Source organism: Acanthopagrus latus, chromosome 6 (assembly GCF_904848185.1).
Source record: "Acanthopagrus latus isolate v.2019 chromosome 6, fAcaLat1.1, whole genome shotgun sequence".
Taxonomy (NCBI): Eukaryota; Metazoa; Chordata; class Actinopteri; order Spariformes; family Sparidae; genus Acanthopagrus; species Acanthopagrus latus.
In genome coordinates, this window is record NC_051044.1 from 33,106,478 (window position 1) to 33,125,234 (window position 18,757).

The window sequence follows — 18,757 nt, forward strand, 5'->3', positions numbered from 1 at the left end:
TTCCTCCATAGAAGCTCCAGCTCCACCTCTGCCTCTGTCCTCCTCATACAGATTTGTCTTATAGGACTGATGTCCTGGTTTTGACTTCTAGTTCCACTTTGCAGTATCTCTGAGTTTTTAACTGCACATCTTAGTCTTCATCAGGAATAGTTAGAATCTTCTCAGTTGTCATGGACATGGTGCAGTTCATCCAATACATCTCAGGTGTTTGGAGCTTCTTTCACATGATAACAGGTGTAAGCTACATATGTTGAAAATGTGGGTATATAAGACCAAAGCTCTGGTGTCAATATTTGATTGATGTCAATCATAATCACCTACGTCAACATGTTACATACCTTTTTATAATATAAGACATTAAACACATATTTCATGGACTTTTTTTGTATGTGACCTCAGTATATATCATATAAATTGTTAGTATGTTACAGTAAATAAGTGGGAGTTATTGGATGCTAGCATAAGTCCAAGCTGCAAGCTTCAGTTTTGAGGTATTACCAGGATGACTGATGAGGTGTGTGTGTTCGTTGAAATATGAGGGCAGCTCAAGTGCACTTATCTCAATGTCTCTTTGTCTGTTTGCTCGTCTGCTACAAATCTGAGCACAGGTCAACTGACTCGAGTCCATCTGGGCACGAGTTGATTGTCTTTGCTTTTGTTTGTGCACTGTGTGTGTGTGTGTGTGTGTGTGTGTGTTTGAACGTCTTGGTGCATGTCTTAAGAAAAAGCAGAGGGGGGCTTGAGTTTATCCTATTGTTGTCAGGGCATTTGTTTTAATAATATGCACAGGTCATTTGCAATTCACAGCTAGCGGCAGCGGGTGTGGGGGTTATTGATTGTCTGGGGGTGTGGCTGGAGACAGAAGGGAGAAGAAAATGCTGGCCGACGTCAGGAGGTCAAGCCTACACACACACACACACACACACACACACACACACACACACACACACACACACACACACACACACACACACACACACACACACAAAACCTCACCAGTGCAAAACACCAAGATACATAAAACCGAAACTGTCTCTGTGTCTCAGCAGGCCTTAGGTTGGCTTACTGTCAGCAGGAGGGGGTTGTCTTTAACGTCCTAATCTTCCACCCGACCCCCATTCACTGTCCTCCTCTCTCTCTCTCTCTCTCTCTCTCTCTCTCTCTCTCTCTCTCTCTCTCTCTCTCTCTCTCTCGATTTCTAGCTCTCTCTCCTTTTTCTCCTCTCCATCTTTTTCTTCCAACAATTACAATAAAACAAATGTTGGCATATGCCTGATTCACATTTCCCCTATTCACCTGTTTGTTTTGTTGCCCATATTTGTGCGGGACTTTATTAACTGTGTTATAGTAGTTTTCCACTATTGCCTCACCCATTTTTTTAGATCATGTCATGTGTCAAGGAAGGCAGAAAAAGGAATCTTTGCCATTTAACATCAACTCAATTTTGTTGTGTGATTTCTGTTGGTTGTGTGAGGCTTTAAATAATTTTCATTGAAAGGAAAGCACTATAACTTCTAAATTTGGGTTTTATTACCTTGAATGATTAATTGAAATTTGTTTGGTTTTGAGGTGGTCAGGACCCACTTCATTTGCTCCAAGCCACATATATCAAGAGTTCCACAACTTGGATGATGACTTAAATAATATTTATAAGTGGTAAATACAGCAGCTGTCATACAGTGTGACACATGTTAATGTGACATAATGCAGAAATATCTGAAACATCTCTGCCTCTGCAGTTATTGTTAGTATCTCTGTGCCTCTGCATCTGTTTTGTAACATGATTTTTTCAATCTCATGACCTTTAAGACGCTACAATTTATTTTGTGGAGACAAACAACTTTCAACTGTTTGGACCCCTGTTGCAAAGCCAATGTTAGCAACATGGCTACCTCGAGCAGCTTGGCTACTGTCCAAAGCGATAAGAGACTCACCAATTAGACTTAAAATAATATCTGAAATATCTGTCATCTCAAAGGAACACTCATTAGTACATGTGACTTGGTGTCCTACCCAGAGTTAGATAACAAGATTAATATCAATATAATGCCTGAGAAATAGCTCCATAGTGTTAGTTCACTTTAGTACATGTTTTTTACATACATATTTTTGGCCTTTTTTTATTGATAGAACAGGTGAACACTTTAACAGGAAACAGGATGAGAGAGAGGGGGAGTGACATGCAGAGCAAAGAGACCCAGGCCCTGAAAAAGCTGAAAAGGCAGAAAAGCTGAAAAGTAAGAGGGCTGAAAGAGCTGAAAAAGTTTCTCTGGCTGCACATATGATCTTTTATATTCAGAAGGGTGAAAAATGAGGGCACCAGAGCGAGAGACAAAACAGGTACTGTCTTCTCTCCTCCAGAAATTTAAGCTCCAAATTAACATTTTGGCTTATGGGGGAGTTGCTGGAGTGCTTGTCGCTCTGGGACTTCTACAGTCAAAAGTGTAAGTTCTACACCTGAAATAAGACCATCAGCTGAAAGCCAACACAATGTCCTACATTTCTATGTATATATTGTCTATGTGAAGTAAAAGATGTGGGATCCAAATCAAGCTGAAGATAATTTTTTGTACAGGTCTTCCAGCTGCTCTCAACTCTAGAGATGATGTCACTCCCTCTAGCTCACACAATACACACCCATTGTAAAATCAGAAGAAGGCCTAAAAATCCTTAAAACTAAAACTGATGATTTGAAAACCGAAAAAGATTTTTAAAAATTGAATACTTGCCCAATAGTTCAAAGTCTTCTGACTCTTTAATAGTTGTCTTTAATAGTATGGTGTCTCTAGCTCAAAGTATGAGGGACAAGGAGAGGTTAATGAGTTTTGAAGAGGATTTGAAGATTTCCCAATTTAATTCCATTGACACTAATTAGACTGCCACCAGAGCGCCACCTATGGGCCAATTTGCACCAAATTTTGCACAAACCCTCATCAGGCCATGCAACACAATCAGCAAAAGTATTGTGGTAATCAGAATGTATTTGGTGCAATGTGCAGTAATTTGTTTTGGTTTTATATTTTGGGAGTCTTTTGGTCTATCAAAATTCTTTGGATAACTTTTTGTCAGGAGGGTCCACAGATGCTTCATGCAAAGTTTGGTGCAAATTGTTCAAATTGCCTAGGAGGAGTTCGAAAAAGTACATTTTTCATTTGTCATGATTTTGCGAATGGAAAGTTACTGCAAACCATATACACCATATATTTAAGCTCAATTCAGAGAACACGTAGATATTAGGTTTTGCAATGTGTGACATATTATGTGAGTTATTTGCCAAAAACACTTTTGTGTTGAAAATAGGGCCACTGGCTGGTAATTTTTGGTGTGTGAGTTACAGGGGCCAGTCTATAGCACCCCTATCAGTTTTATTTCCAGAAGTGTTATGGTGTGGGCACAGTGCCAAATATTAAATTAGATGGCTACCAGAGCGCTACCAGAGCGCCACCTAGTAGCAGTTCGGTGAGTCCTTAGTCAAATATCCTCAGGACAGCATTGACAATATTTTCACCAGGTTTTGCACAACCGATGTTGAGATATAAAATACTTTAAAGATTTAAAGTTCAATTTAAAGAGCGCTACCTCATGGTCATCAGCCAAAATATTGCATAACGCCTCAGGGGCTCATGGGGAAGTAGAAACCTGAGTTTCATTCGACTACACCAATGTGGAGATATGCAGCACTTCCTGTTTTGACCCAAATCTGCAGGAAGTTGTTATTTAATAACTTGAGTATTGTTTCGACTATCGAAATTCTTTTAATAACTTTTTGTCAGGAGGGTCCAAAAATGCTGTGTGCAAAGTTTGATGCAAATCGAAGAGTTCGAAAAGGTAGGTTTGCGACATTTTGCAAATTTGTGAAAAATGCGGTAGGCAGAAATGGGAGTGGCCTATACCACAATTCATCCATCAGCACAATTCGTGGATATAAGGTTTTTGAATGTGCCACAAACTAAATGGGAGTTATAAGCCAAAACATGCTTTCCTTGATTATAGCGCCACCTAGTGGTGGAAATTCAGGACGACAATAGATTATAACATTTTTTGCCAGGTGTGACTTATATTCCAAGTTTGGTGACTTTTGGGATATGTTCAGGCAGTGAAAAATGCGATCATTTGCAGGGGAAAAAAATAAAATAATTATTTGAAAAACAATCGGGACCTCGCAGGTCAAGACCTGCTCCGGCCCTAAATATGTCTGTGACATACAGAACAACTTAACCCTAACCCTCACAAATGAGTCTTGTGCCTGGTCGAGGACTTCGCGAGGTGGTGCAGGTCCAACCATCTGGAGCTGATCAAGGAGATGGTAGTGGACTTCAGAATGAAGAAACCACATCTCCAACCTGTGTCCATCGAGGGGGTTGATGTTGAGGTGGTCAGGACCTACAGATTTCTGGGGCTGCAGCTGGATGTCAAGCTGGACTGGACAGCAAATGTGAACACTTTACACAGGAAAGGGCAGAGCCGTCTGTACTTCCTGAGAAGGCTGGGGTCCTTCAACATCTGCAAAAAACTGCTGCAGATGTTTTACCAGTCCGTGGTGGCCAGTGTCCTCTTTTATGCTGTGGTTTGCTGGGGAGGAAACAGCAGGAAGAGAGATGCTGGTTGACTGGACAGACTGGTGAGGAGAGCTGGCTCAGTTGTGGGCACAGAGCTGGACTCTCTGGTGACAGTGGCAGAAAGAACGACCCTAGACAAACTGCTGTCCATACTGGACAACACCTTCACCAGGCAGAGGAGTGTGTTCAGTGGCAGGCTGCTGTCCCAGTCCAGCTCCACCCACAGACTCAAAAACTCTTTCGTCCCCCTGGCCATCAGACTGTGCAACAGCTCTCAATAAAGGCAGGGAGGACAATAGATAATAATAGATAATGGACAATTTCTACCTCTATTTGCATATCCATTTGCACTGTTTCACTTTCATTTGCACTGTCTACTGTCTACTGTAGCTACTGTTCATTTTATACATAAAATATATATATATATATATATATATATACACACACACACACACACACACACACACACACACACACATATGATACTTTATTTTATCTGTTATTCTATTATTCTAGGTTTTTTTTTAATGTATGTTTTTTTTTAAATGTTTTGTGTTTTGTATGCTACTGGACACTTGAATTTCCCTCAGCATAAATAAAGTATCTATCTCTATCTCTCGATCTCTCTTCTGGCCAACGTGAAAACTGTAATCCACAGCTGGATGCAGTGAATGCATGCAGCATCTTAAAGATTCTGTCCTCATAGTTGGGTTAGATACACACACACACACACACACACACACACACACACACACACACACACACACACACACACACACACACACTGACACATACGCACTGACACATACCCTTTTTCTGACTGACCTTGCCATGTCTCGTCCACGAGAAAACTCTGATAGCCTCCAGCTGAGGGGGGCTTCCTCGCCTGCTCTGCATGTATGACAGCGCTGTGTTTGTGTATGAGAGATTTTGGTGTGTGCATGTGTGTGCTGTGTTCATGCATGATTGGTTATGTCTTCTCTGTGACCTGCGATGTTTTGCATATGAATGAGTTCATGCATGACTGATGTGTGTGTTTGAACTTTTATGGGATGCATGTACTTATGTGCTGTGTGTCATCAGATCATACCAGTCTGTTTTTAGGACCAGTGAAGGACTTAAAATCTGCAGAATTCAAATTATGTCTTCAAATAACTTACCTTTGTGAACAGTATTGTGAACAGTATTGTGAACAATTATTTTTCAATTGTTTAGCACACAATCTATAATAAGTAAGTCAGGTACTGACCTGATCAGGAACGTCCCGCTCTACCTCCTCAGCCACAGCTAGACATTTCCAATATGCATGAACAATGCAAGGTTAGCTAGGTAGCTAGTTAGCAACTGAGACATCTGCAAACATGTAGCAGTTGTATTATGCTTATTGTAAAGAAAAAGACATTGAGGTCTCATAATCAAGTGTTTTAATGTGTTATAAATAATTCAAGTGCTTCCCTGACAAATGTATATCTGGAGGGTCATGTCACCCTCACACTTCACCCTACCCCTCTATCACGACAAGAATCAGAACACTAGAAGTGAACTAAGTTGTAGGGACAAGGGGTGTGTTGTGATTGGGCTTTGATTTCAAATACTTAATCATCATCACTTTAAATAAGTTTGCTTTTGAATTTGTGGCATGACATTAGTTTATCAGAGATGATGAATGATGTCTTGTTTAAATTGGTAAGGAATAGTTTATCAACCCCTGCCCATCCAAAGTTTTTTCTTTCTCATATATTCATTTATTGGTGTAAGGTAATGCTGCTGTAAAGAGTAAGTCAATACACCTGTAGCTGGGCTCTGAGGAAGCTAATGCCAGTCAGTTAGATCAGCTGTCCACAACCTTTCCTGCACCACAGACCAGTTTCATGTAAGACATTATTTAACGTAAAAGTAAAAGTAAAATACGATCATACAACGAATTATTGCCACCCAAAGTATCTTCCTTATGTCCAGACTACCCCGTAACTTACTAAGGTAACATACTTTAAGGCCACCATCATTTGCTGTCTCCAGCAGTTGTCCACTCGCCGTCCCCATAGCTCCAGTTCAGCCATTGTTTCAGCCAACTTGAAGACATTGGTCAGTCTCCCCACATGTAGCTTCCTTTTTCTCAGCAATCGTAAGCTCTTCTTCTGTCTCAACATTGGGACTTCTCCTTTTTCCTTTACAAAGTAGCTCTCTGAAGACCTTTTTTTTGGGTATAACATGACTGAAACAGGAATGTAGCAAGCACGCCAATAGGAACAGACGGACAACATTCAGAGCGTGATCGTCAATACAATGGAAATAAAATGACTTATTTATTATTTCTCTGAGGCCCGGTATCAAGCTACCCACAGGCCGGTACAGGTCCGCACTGAGTTTGATGATTAGTTGGTTGGTTCACCACTTTAGTCTAAAGTGAATTGTCTAATCAAATGTTCGATGGAATGCCATAAATTGGGATGTAGCTTCTTATGCTGTTTTTCCACTAGCAGTTTTGGCTGCACCGAGTCAAATCGAGCCACCTGTTACAAGACACACCTTCAAGCAGATAGCCTAGTTGTGGTGGAAGAGCAAAACCCTGGGATGACGTGCTACTCTGCTGCCTTGCTAGGTCTAACCGAGTAGAGCCCGGCCAGCAGATGTAAAGATGACAGTATGCTAAGAAGGTTGTGTTGTAGCTTGTGTCAGTATGTTTGTTAAGTGGTTGGTTGGTCTGTTAGCAGGATTACACAAAAACTACTGAACTGATTTCCATGGAACTTGGGTGGAGGATGAGTCTCAGCTCAGAATAGTCCCCATGAAATTTTGGCATTGACACTGACATTGACATTTTTTGACATATTGGTATATTTTTCAGTGAGTAGCGTATGGATCTTAATGAAAAAAATTCAAAGAGTAAAAAAAATAAAAATAAATCCAGTTCAAGCAGATTTAAATATGTTTAATTTGATACTGGATTACACTTGATGAAATGAAATGGGACTCTTGGTCCTTGGCAGAAGTATGCACCCTACTTTCTAATTAAATGTATTATTTTTTTATTCAAGTAGCATGCACAGTTTTTCAGTCATATCTACACTGTCAGCATTTCCTGCATGTTTTTGTGTGGTTACAGCAGAGAGATAGGTATGTAGGAAACTAATGTCATCAATCCTGCCTTCACAGTGCTCTGATTGGTTGATTGATTCACAAAAAAAGGAAAATATGGAATGAATCATTCTTGTGGTTGTATGTTTTTTTCAAGATTGCTGCTGGCAATATTAGTCATGGTTTTGTTTAATTTGCCATAAAAACATCCTGGTGAAGTCTGCAAATAACTGTATTTTTTCTTAAGTCAAACAAAAATGCCTCTGTGGTGTCTGTCATGGCAGTGGATGTTTGCAGTAACTGTCTTGCGTGTGTGTGGAACATTTGTGCATAAATTGTATTGTGTGTGTGTTTGACAGCAGTGGAGCATGTGTGCCTGAGGCTCATTAATAATGTATGAGGTGGGAGGGGTGAAGAAGAGGGGGCGGTGACAGATGGAGAATCAGTGTGCGTGAGAGAGGGAGAGAGTGTATGGACAGAGAAACGGCGAGAGCAAAGAGGAAGAGAAAGGGACAGAGAGAGTGAAGAAGTCGAAAATGGTGAATGAAAGAGAGGGATTAATTGTAGTGTTTTTGTAGCGTTTCCGTTATTGCTGTCTGTGCTGGTTAAGACTGACCAGACACTCAGGCTTTGTGTTTGCTGTTTTCTGTCTGGTTTCCTGGATGCTGAGGGATTGATGGGGATGGACATACAACACAGTCACCCGGCACTACTGTTCACCTGGACGCAAGAGCTGCACTGACAGAGGTACTGATGCACGTCTGCATACCTGCTGTGTGTGTGTCTGTGTGATTGTGGAGGGGGGAATGAACCTTTCAGTTTTCTATTTTAATTTTCTCAGCAGAAGTAGAGTTTAGCAGCACTTACAGCAAAAATTAGAATGTAATCATATTTTTTTGAGAGACACTTGCAGTTATTAACTGCATGTGCGATATAATTTGATGATATACAACTAGAATCGTTTAAAGCCTCACAAAGACACTTCTCTGTTGAGAACTCTAATTGAATTTTATGGACAGCAGTGTACTGTCCATGTGGATTAAACAGAGTGCAGTTTACAGTACTTGGTTGTGGGTCACAACCAGTCACCCTCAAAATAGAAACCACTGCAAAATATGTTCAGAGCATCATCAGGCTGGTGGTGCTCTCAGTTGTTAAACTTTCACTCATTCATCATGTGCTTTACCAAATTCACTGTTATTATATTGGAGCATGTGAGCTGTTGCGCTTAATTATTTCACACATTGATCATTTAAGATGTTTGATCAGTAATCTATGTTAGGTATTTCATATTCTGTTCAGCTTTTGTTTTTAAATGTCTTTATTTTGGCTGTTTCAGTGATTATTCAGTTCTGGAAATGAAGAGAAATGTAATGTGGTTTCAGCTGTCATCACCGCTAGGTGCTCTCTCTCTGTCTCTGTCTGTCTGTCTGTCTGTCTGTCTGTCTCTCTCTCTCTGTCTCTGTCTGTCTCTCTCTCTCTCACACACACATACACACACACAAACACATTGTGATTAGTCTGTCTGCCACAGTTGATTGGAAAAATATCGATTATGTCTGTGTGCATGTTACCTCATTGGCCACAATCACTCTAAAAGCTGCCTGCCTGTCTGCGGTATTGGCTCTTCTACATTTGAAAATGGCATGTATTCAGAGTTCAGTGTCATTTTGAGACACCTACGGTGAGATCAACTGCAGAATTAACTTCAGTTCCTGCTTTACTACTGGGGATAATATTTGCTACTGTGCTGATCAAGTGTCTTCACAGAGCCTGTCGGCCTGTTAGTTTGTGTGTGTGTCTGTGTGTCTACTTCTTTCATTGATGCTGCTTTTCAAATAGCTAACACCTACATCATATATAATTACAATCTGATATCACACTATGTATGCCATGTATCAGGCCATTCATGTTTGATTTACTATACCATTACTGAGTGACTACAGTCTCTCACCAGTTGCTATTATGACTTAGTGTGGTCTGACATGGCTCAATAGACATTAACTCATTTGTTTGGGAGTGATACCACCTCTAGTCTTGGGTAATATCGATGAATAACAACTGAACAAGCACTTTTGTGGCGCCACATTTTGAACTGGGGCAACAACATGTTCTGTTCTCATGAAATGGTCCTCTCAAGTTTTGAAACTGGCCTTACAGTTGTCGTTTCATGTTTGTTTGGTTGTCTGAACAGCTCATTGTAGCTTTATTTATCATAAGGTTCAGAAGTTATGAGGATTGGTGAGACATTTCAGTGATGGTAAAATGGTTAAAGGGCTGCACTTAATGTACATCCCACTTTTTTGTTTACCTTAACAGACAAAGCACACTACAGTCAGTGTCTCATCCAACTATTCACACTCATGTTCATGTGGACAGGTTAATTGATTAAGGTTGTGAATATTTGTTTAGTCTATGTATATATCAGCAAGGAATCTCTTGGAATTTGTCCTTCAGTACAATTTAGTGTCAAGTCTGTGCCTATATTTAGAAAAGGGCATTAAAAAGTCACATACAATTAATTTATTTATGGTGTGTGTATCATTGGATGGCTGTAGTAGAATGAGACATTTGCCTTTCTCTTCTGCAGCAGTAGCAGCACCATGAGTGCATTATATTGATCTTTGACCTCCTCTGAGTGACACAGAGCTGCCTGAATATGTTGTTTGTTTTAGGCGTAGGAGGATTTTAACATTGAACACATTACGCACATTCAGAGACAGGTCTCTCACAGCGCACAGATGTTTATTTTGTGTGTGTGTGCGTGTATGTTGCATATGCAAGTGGGAGGATTATTGCATGAATACAAGTGTTTCACAAGTGCATGTGCAGGTGTGTGACTGCATTGTGCTGTGGATGAGTGTTTGTTGAGGGATGCAGGGGGGTGGACAGCAGTGGGAGTGCCAGAACATCAAATACACACACACACACACACACAAACAGAGTCCTTCTTTGTTCAGGAGCATAGTGAAGAGGAGGTTAATGCACCCAGAAAACAGAGAGAGGGAGAGAGAGAGAGAGAGAGAGAGAGAGAGAGAGAGAGAGAGAGAGAGAGAGAGAGCTTAATGGACAAGGACGGGCCTTTCACGGCAAATATTTGGTTGAGAGGTCTAACACTAACCATCCCATCCCCCTTTCTCTCTCTCTCTCTCTTTCTCTCTCTCCCTCTGTCTCTCCCTCCTCCCGCTCTCTTCATGGCCAATGGGAAAAGATCAGAACAAATTGTCACTCTCTGATCTACCCACATTACAAGGTTTCGTTTCTAGAAAGAACAAGCCTCAAGGCTATGTATCTGATGCCAGTCATGTTATTGTTGGGAAGCAGAGGAACTGATGTGAATTTTTGAATTGTGAGCTTGAATCAGTTTTACTTCAGTAAGAGACATTATTATATGTAGCACAAACTTGATGAACATTTCTAATATTTAGTTTCTTTGTTCCATAAATATTGAAAATGTGTTATGCTCCTCTGTTTTCCCTTAAACTGAAATGAAATTATAAGCAGCTCCTCGACATCTTGTATATTAACTATGAAACCAATGTATATGTAAAGTAAAAATGTATAAAGAGAAAGTAATATTGATAATTTTGTGTAATGACCAGTAGAGAAAATATAATCCATCTCCCTTATTTTGAATGTAAAAATGTTTTCACCTTATTTAACATTTTTGTGTTACTAGTGCATTGCCTGTAGGAAGTATGTATTCCTATAGAAAAGGTTAGGTTAAGTAGCTTTTTCATGGATGGCCAAATGAGGCCGTGTTTGAAGGGGGGACATCAGGGATATTTAGGTTTGGCCATTTTTGATTATTTTTGATTTTGTCATTATATTTCACCTTAAACACTATTTACCTTGCCTTGCTTAATGTCATTATTTTCAGCACAACCTCACATGTGTGACTGAACAGTTATTTTTCATGTTAATATACTGTATTAACACAATGGACCTAAAATCATCAACAAACATAAAATCTGAGTAGGAAAAAGTTTGATTTGTTACTGTGAAAACCACAAATACGTTTAACAAACCATTTTTATTACTTATAATGCAAATATAAATTATAGTTTGCTAAATTTGTGCCCAAGTGTTTGAAATTTACAAAGTTATATGTAACTATTTACATTTAAATACAAGCAATGCCTCAGGCTCAGGGCGTCCTCAGCTCCTCCCTGCCTGCTCCACGCTCAGCAGTCTCCTCACTGTTTTGACTCATTAAACAAAAAAAATGACTCCACTACACACCAAACACACTACACCAAACACTACATAACACACTAACTATACACTCCAAACATGCTAAATGTCACAAATCTCTCAACTCTCAAAACTCACTATCACTATCGTTGTCTCTATCACCGTCATTGTCGCCCTCACTCTTTCTCCGCTGTCCTTTCCACAACTGTACCTCAGCAACCGAATCATGTGGTTTGCCTTATAATTTTGAGATTGGTTGGTGTGGTGCATTTTTCCACCAATAGGAAAGGGAGTAGAACAGTGTGGGCTCTGCAGTGATTGGCTCTGGTGTGCACATGGCTATGGTGGCTATGGTTGACAATGCTAGCGGAATTGGTAAATCATTTATGAAATAATTTATTAACAGTAGCATTGTAGTCCAAACAAATCTGATGCAGCAGCCATGTTGAAAATCTCAGGTCAGTCTGATCCTGATCCGCAGAGATGTTTGACACACACACACACACACACACACAGACTTTTATTTATTTAATTTTTATTTTTGCTTCTATAGAGAGATGATGAAAAGTCATTATTCATCATTCAAATATAATGTTTAAAGGTGCAATATGTAAGTCTTGTTTCGTTGCTATCAGTCAGTTGCTGCTTTCAGCACTCCTCAGTGTGCCCCCCGTGCCCTGAATATAAAACCTCATTCTCTCAGTGGTCCAGATCTCCCCTGCTTGCAATATTACCACCAACAGTCCCCTGATATTCTGAAATTAGCTGAGCTAGCTGCTAACCTCTCCACACTTTGTTTTCACAACCTATCCTTTTTGTTAACATTGTCTTCACCTTCTGCACCATCTAGATGCTCTGTTCTTGTGTGTTGATGGTGAAACCCTATAACACACCTGTTAAATGATTGGCTGTTTGCCTGTCATTCATAGCATACTCCATGATCATGGATATGATTGGCTGTTTGTGAGCCAGGGGTAAGTGTTTCTATTGAAGTCTGCATGTACTGATGTACTGGATTTAAGTGAACCACTTACCATTGTATCATCTATTCTTACTAAAAAATAGAAGCAATAGTAGGATTACAGAAACATATTTTTTCATCTGTTGTCACTCTGTATTTCTTTTCCATCGCTGCTGCTTAGATGGTTATATTTACGTAACCGTAGGGATTTAGCTGCAGATGACTCCTCTTCTGCCATGTCTAGTTAATCTGTTGGCTCAAAGAGTGTACGTTTGTGTGTGTGTGTGTGTGTGTGTGTGTGTGTGTGTGTGTGTGTGTGTGTGTGTGTGAGTGAGTGTACATGCGTGTGCACATTTGTGTGTGTTTCTTCTGCACATATGCAAGTGTGTGTAGCTAGATAGCATCTTATCAGCAGAAATTTCAAATTAAAAAAGCATTGCATGCAGCAGAAACCAAGTTCATGTCATGAAATATTCTGTCTGAAAACTGTGTGTTTAACAGAGCCAAAGAGCTGAAGATCATCTTGTGTGCTAACGGTCCGTCTCACATGAACAAAATAGAAGATGCATTGGATGACACATCTTTACCCTACTGCTAACTTTTATCAGTATGCAGAATTACTGGTCACTTTTGTCTCACCTTATAATTCTATTGCTTTGTATGTCAGGATCAGGGAATAATATACTGAATCAGTGATGTTGGATTTTCGATATAGTGAGTCCCAGGGACCTACAGGTGGTCAGTCACTGTGGTGTTAAACTTGTTGAAAATGTACCTGAAAATTGAACATTAAAATACAGCTGAAATCCAAGTTCTTAAAAAAACAAACCACTGACACACTGGAAGACGGGATTAAACACAGAAGCTGATTTACTTAATGTGGAACGTGGACCCGGCAGTGCTGTCAGCAGCCTGACCAAGAATACAGAACAGGCAATATATGAGAAATTTGAGAACCAGTATATGTGTGTTTTCATAATTGGAATGGTAATTCAAGCACTATTACACTTTTACACTTGTGTTGGACAAATTGTCTTATGAAAGGCATTATAACAATTATATATTTCCTCACATAAATATGCAGGGGAATGTAGTCAGTGATCACAAAAAGCAGGTTAAAATGGAGGAAAGTAGGTGAATGAGAGGTGCTGGACTTGCTTGATTCCAGCCAAGGGATACAGATGTTGTGCCCGTGAGCAAGGTACTTAACCTATATTACGGCACAGGCGTCCATCTGTCTGTGATACAAAACCTGGAGACAAGTCCATCAGTGAAACTGCACACAGTCATAGATTAACACAAATGTTGTGGAACAGGAGATGGTAACCTAGAAAAAACGCCATGTTACTGAGAGTATCTGGACGCATGTAATGCTCACAGCAACACTGTAGTCCATGTTTTTTTTTATGATATATAGAGAGGAATGTGGTTCCTCAGGTCAGTGCTTTTAGAACAGGTTTAAGGCAGGACAATGAAGATAATTCCAACCATTGGTCTGCTCAGAATTTGACAGGTATGCATTAGGATTAGGGCATACTGACTGAATGGACACATGGTGGTTAGCATGAGCATTGGTAGCTACTATGACTAACAAGACCCCTGAGGTGATGCCAGGGACATGCAGTTGAAAATGCACCACAGCGCATGTGCATCCAACCAAAGATTGAGACCAGATCACAGTGCAAGAACTTGAGGATCACTCCTGTTAATAATGAAACAGTAAATCAGTCCTACAGGCAATTTGTATGTAGCTCTCTTTAAAATAAATCTGTCTTAGTAAATGGGTAGATGGCTGCCCTCAATCTCAAAATGCAATTTGCGGGTGACTTGTTTTCCACTCAATGACTCTCTTGATTGGTTTGGTTTCAGGGCTCAGCTTGCCATTAGCCATTACTCCACTCACTTGTGAAATGGTTCTTTCATTGGTGACCAACGCTGCTGGGATAGCCTTTGTTTGATCTTCTCTTGTTTAAATTTTATCAGCTTGTAAATGCTTCATGATTATTTTATACATCCATACCAAGTGATTTGTAGTGTTTATCAGTGCTACATTCAACATTGTTGAGTCTGGTATCTTTCTTGATAGTCTTATAAAGTTGTCAGAAAGGGAGATGTCCTTGTGTGTCTAGCAGCTCCTGAAGTGTGTGGTATTTCCCATTAAATGGGCAAAATGTGAAAATATTTGTGTATTTTGGCCTTTTATGCAGCTGTATTCAATAAAGCCTGACCGATTAATGATTTCTGAGACCAATCCACAGATTTCCTGGTATGGCAAATATGAATTTTTGAGCTGAAGTGAAAATAGACCTTTTCGGTGTGGACTGTTCAACAATGTCAGGTTTAGGTTTTAAGTTAATTTTAACTAATCGTATATGGTATGTATGAAATATTGATCTGAAGAATAATGAGTGACTATAGCTACATTTACAAGTACAGTTACTAATTTATTTCAATGAAATTTACTCCAAATGGTATTTCTTTTCTTAATTATCAATGCATGTCATCTTTAGCGATATTTCGCTGTAAACATTTAGCATTAATGAGTATGATAAGCTTGCTGTCATTGAGAGTTAAAGATCGAAATGTTATCTTCCAGCATTGCTTTTTTTGGCCACAGTGCATAACATGATGATGCAGTTTCAGGGTTTGGCAACTGACTTCAAAACTTGGTGCTCCTCCTGGAGGCTTGGTCAGACACCATCCCAACTGCATGGTACTTACTAAAGTAGCATTTGTCACCTCAAACCTACTATTGGGGCTTTGAAATATACCGTATTTTCACGACCATAGGGCGCACCGGGTTATAGGGCGCGGTTTCAGTTACGGGTGCTTTTTCTGTATTTAACAAATACATAAGACGCACTGGACCATAGGGCGCGGGCATGGTAAAACACACCGGTAAATCATGCATGCTAGTGTGTGTATTTAAAAAGGCAGCGGGAGCAAAACTGAGTTTGGTTGTGCTTTATTGAAATCCTGGCCCGGATGGAAAGATGGCACCGTTTCATGAAGCGAAAGCACCAAGACGGACCTCCTTGAAAATTTCATTTTCATTTTCATTTCTTCCGCTAGCGTTACTGCCCTTAGTCGTATGGTGACTGTAGAGACGCTTCTTCCAGCTGTCCTTTGACCGGCAATCCATTGCTCGAGTCGGTCTTCCAACTCGGGCCATCTCGCCTTGTGTCCGTGGAAACTCAGCTGCGTCTTCTTGACCTGTCGCAGCTCATTTTCCATCTTCCTCCACTTGCGAACCATGGATTCATTGATATTGTATTCCCTCGCGGCTGCTCGATTCCCATGTTCCACCGTGTAACTGACAGCTTTCAGTTTAAACTGTGCTTCGTAAGCGTGTCTCTTTGCCATTATCGGGGTTGCCAAAACAATGACGCACATACCGGCACAACATTCTCATCTAGTCCTCTGTTACGTCAGCCTTACAACAACAACAATAATGCTCACACTTCACCCTTCAACATTCTCATGTAATCTGCCTTACAAAAAAACAACACATTAGGCGCACTGCACTATAGGGCGCGCCGCACATTTTGGAGAAAATTTGAGACGTTTAGGTGCGCCTTATGGTCGTGAAAATACAGTACGTGCTTGCTCAGCTCGACTTACATTTCAATTACTGAAGGGCTACACCCTTCTTATCATGAGAAGTAGTCAATGGAGTGGGTGTAAATACTCTTCCTCCCTGCAGTATTAACAGCTGTTAACAAAGTTCAACTAATTTGATGAAAAACACATGTAATTTCCTTTAAATTCTTTACAATAAAAGTCAACTGTTATATAGTAGAATTAAAGTTTTTATTATGAAGGAGCAAAATCAGTAGGTGTTGGGTTTTCACAGAAGTAATTTACCGTAACTCCTAAAACAACTGAGAGTGAACATGATGAAAATACATTGTTCGTTAGAAAGACATACCTTTTTTTGTCCAACTGTCAATAGAATAAATAAATTTAAAAATGCACTATTTTAGCTCTGAGAGGAAGTAGCTGAAAATTAATTTACTTGTACCTTAATAATGTGCTTGAGTACAGTTCTTGAGCTAATTGTAGTTTTTTGTAGGATTGCCCTAATAAAATAAAGTAAAACACTTGGTTATCAATTGCATTTTCCTGAACATATAATTCAGTATGCCAGTGTTCTTTATACAACCTTCTCTGTTTTTTTTTATACTGTTCCCAGAGAACTGTAAATGTAGTTATTTATTTACTTAATTCTGTAATTAATACTCCGTGCTTAAATGCCTTCTATGAAAAGACCACTGTCTCCTTTAAGGGACAGATGTGTTTTTATGTTGCGTGTGTGTGCATTTTGTACCTGATAGATATCTCCAAAGTGCTAATTAGATTTGTCAGCAGCTCTGACACTCAACTAGCCCACATGCCAATTTTTTCACAGACGCACGCATGCACGCATGAACGCACATTTTTACAAAAGCATGGGCACACACATACACACACCATTAGCCCGTTTAATCCCCTTAAATGTGTGTCTGTGCACACACACACACATGCACACACACACACACGCACACACACACACACACACACACACACACACACACACACACACACACACACACACACACAGACATACAAAGACACACTTTATCACACCTTTTAACCACTCCACTGGAGCAGTAATCACTATGCACACACTGACATGTCAGTCATTTTAACACCATGGACCCCATGGGAGGGGTGTGTGTAAGTGTGTGTGTGTATGTGTGTGTAACATGCATGCGCACAGATGCACTTTTGGCCACAAATACACAAGCACACAAACACCCTCACACATACTCACGTTGAGCTGTGTCAAGAAAACTCCAAACAAGGACATGAGGTGATGGAACAAAGAAGACATGTGGTTCTTCTCCACATTTAAAAACAGGATTAAAAAAGGCATTACAACATGTCAGGGAAAGATATTATCATGAAAAGGGCAGAAAATATGTTTATAATTCTAGATGGTTTGAAAATATATGAGACCAATATATGAGACCGAACTCAGACCAGCTGTGTTTTCCATAGGAAGAGATGAAGGAGAGATGTGAGGGATTGATGTACTATCATCCTACATAATAAATGAATGGAGAGGAGATTGAGGACAGGGAGGTTTCTGTTCACTGTGCCCCTATAGGTGGACACATGCCCGATAATGGACTTAATGTAATTGTACAGATGTCTGTGAAGAGAAAGGAGAAGAAAATGAACGGAAACGGGGAGAGAAACCAGGGGAAATTACATTTGGTAATGGTATAATTATGGCAGAAAAATTGGAAAAGACGGCTGTGTGTGTCTGTGTGCTTGTGTGTACGGTTGTAGGCCAGACCAGCCAATGGCAGAATTACTTAGAAATTACTGTGGTAACCTCAAGGCAGATGGGCCCATGCTGGCAAATTAGGCCTGTAGTGCAGCAACAGACACACGGACAGAGAGACAGACAGGCACGCACACGCAGGCACATGTGTGTCTCACACATACAAAAGTGGCAGATTTAAGAGGCTGTTTCAGTGTTTTAGCTCCTCTGATTGTGTAAGATTTAACAAAACAGAAAAGCTGATTATAGTAGAATGGTAAGACTCTGAGGCTAACTTCACTGGCATGAAATGGATTGAAACTATAGTAAATCACTTTTGTTTATACACAACACAAAAAGACCTCACAGGAAAGAGGAAGTCTAAACAACCTAGTAGTGTCACTATGAATTGTGCTTCCAGTATATATATATATATATATATATATATATATATATATATATATATATATATATATATATATATATATATATATATATATATATATATACATACATACAGGGTGTCCCCCAAAACATGTATACACACTTTAGCAGCTGATAACTCAGTTGCTGCAACAGTCTGTCATGCCAAGTATTAGCGAAGACTTTGAAGATGAGGAGTTTTATTTTCAGCAAGATGGCGCGCCCCCACACTAC

At 39.9% G+C, this 18,757-nt stretch overlaps 1 protein-coding gene across 17 annotated transcripts in view; it reads left to right on the forward strand.

Moving 5' to 3' along the window:
- Positions 1 to 18,757, forward strand: part of nfasca (neurofascin homolog (chicken) a) — a 148,446-nt gene that overhangs the window by 42,931 nt on the left and 86,758 nt on the right. For 2 of the 17 annotated variants that reach the window (XM_037100922.1, XM_037100919.1), the window contains exon 1: positions 5,043 to 8,384. The exons of 2 other annotated variants lie outside the window; for them this stretch is intronic. The gene's annotated coding sequence lies outside the window, so the exon portion shown is untranslated. Of the gene's footprint in view, positions 1 to 4,063; positions 8,385 to 18,757 lie in introns of those variants that run through there. 13 more of the 17 variants (XM_037100920.1, XM_037100925.1, XM_037100927.1 and 10 more) reach the window with 9 other exon arrangements.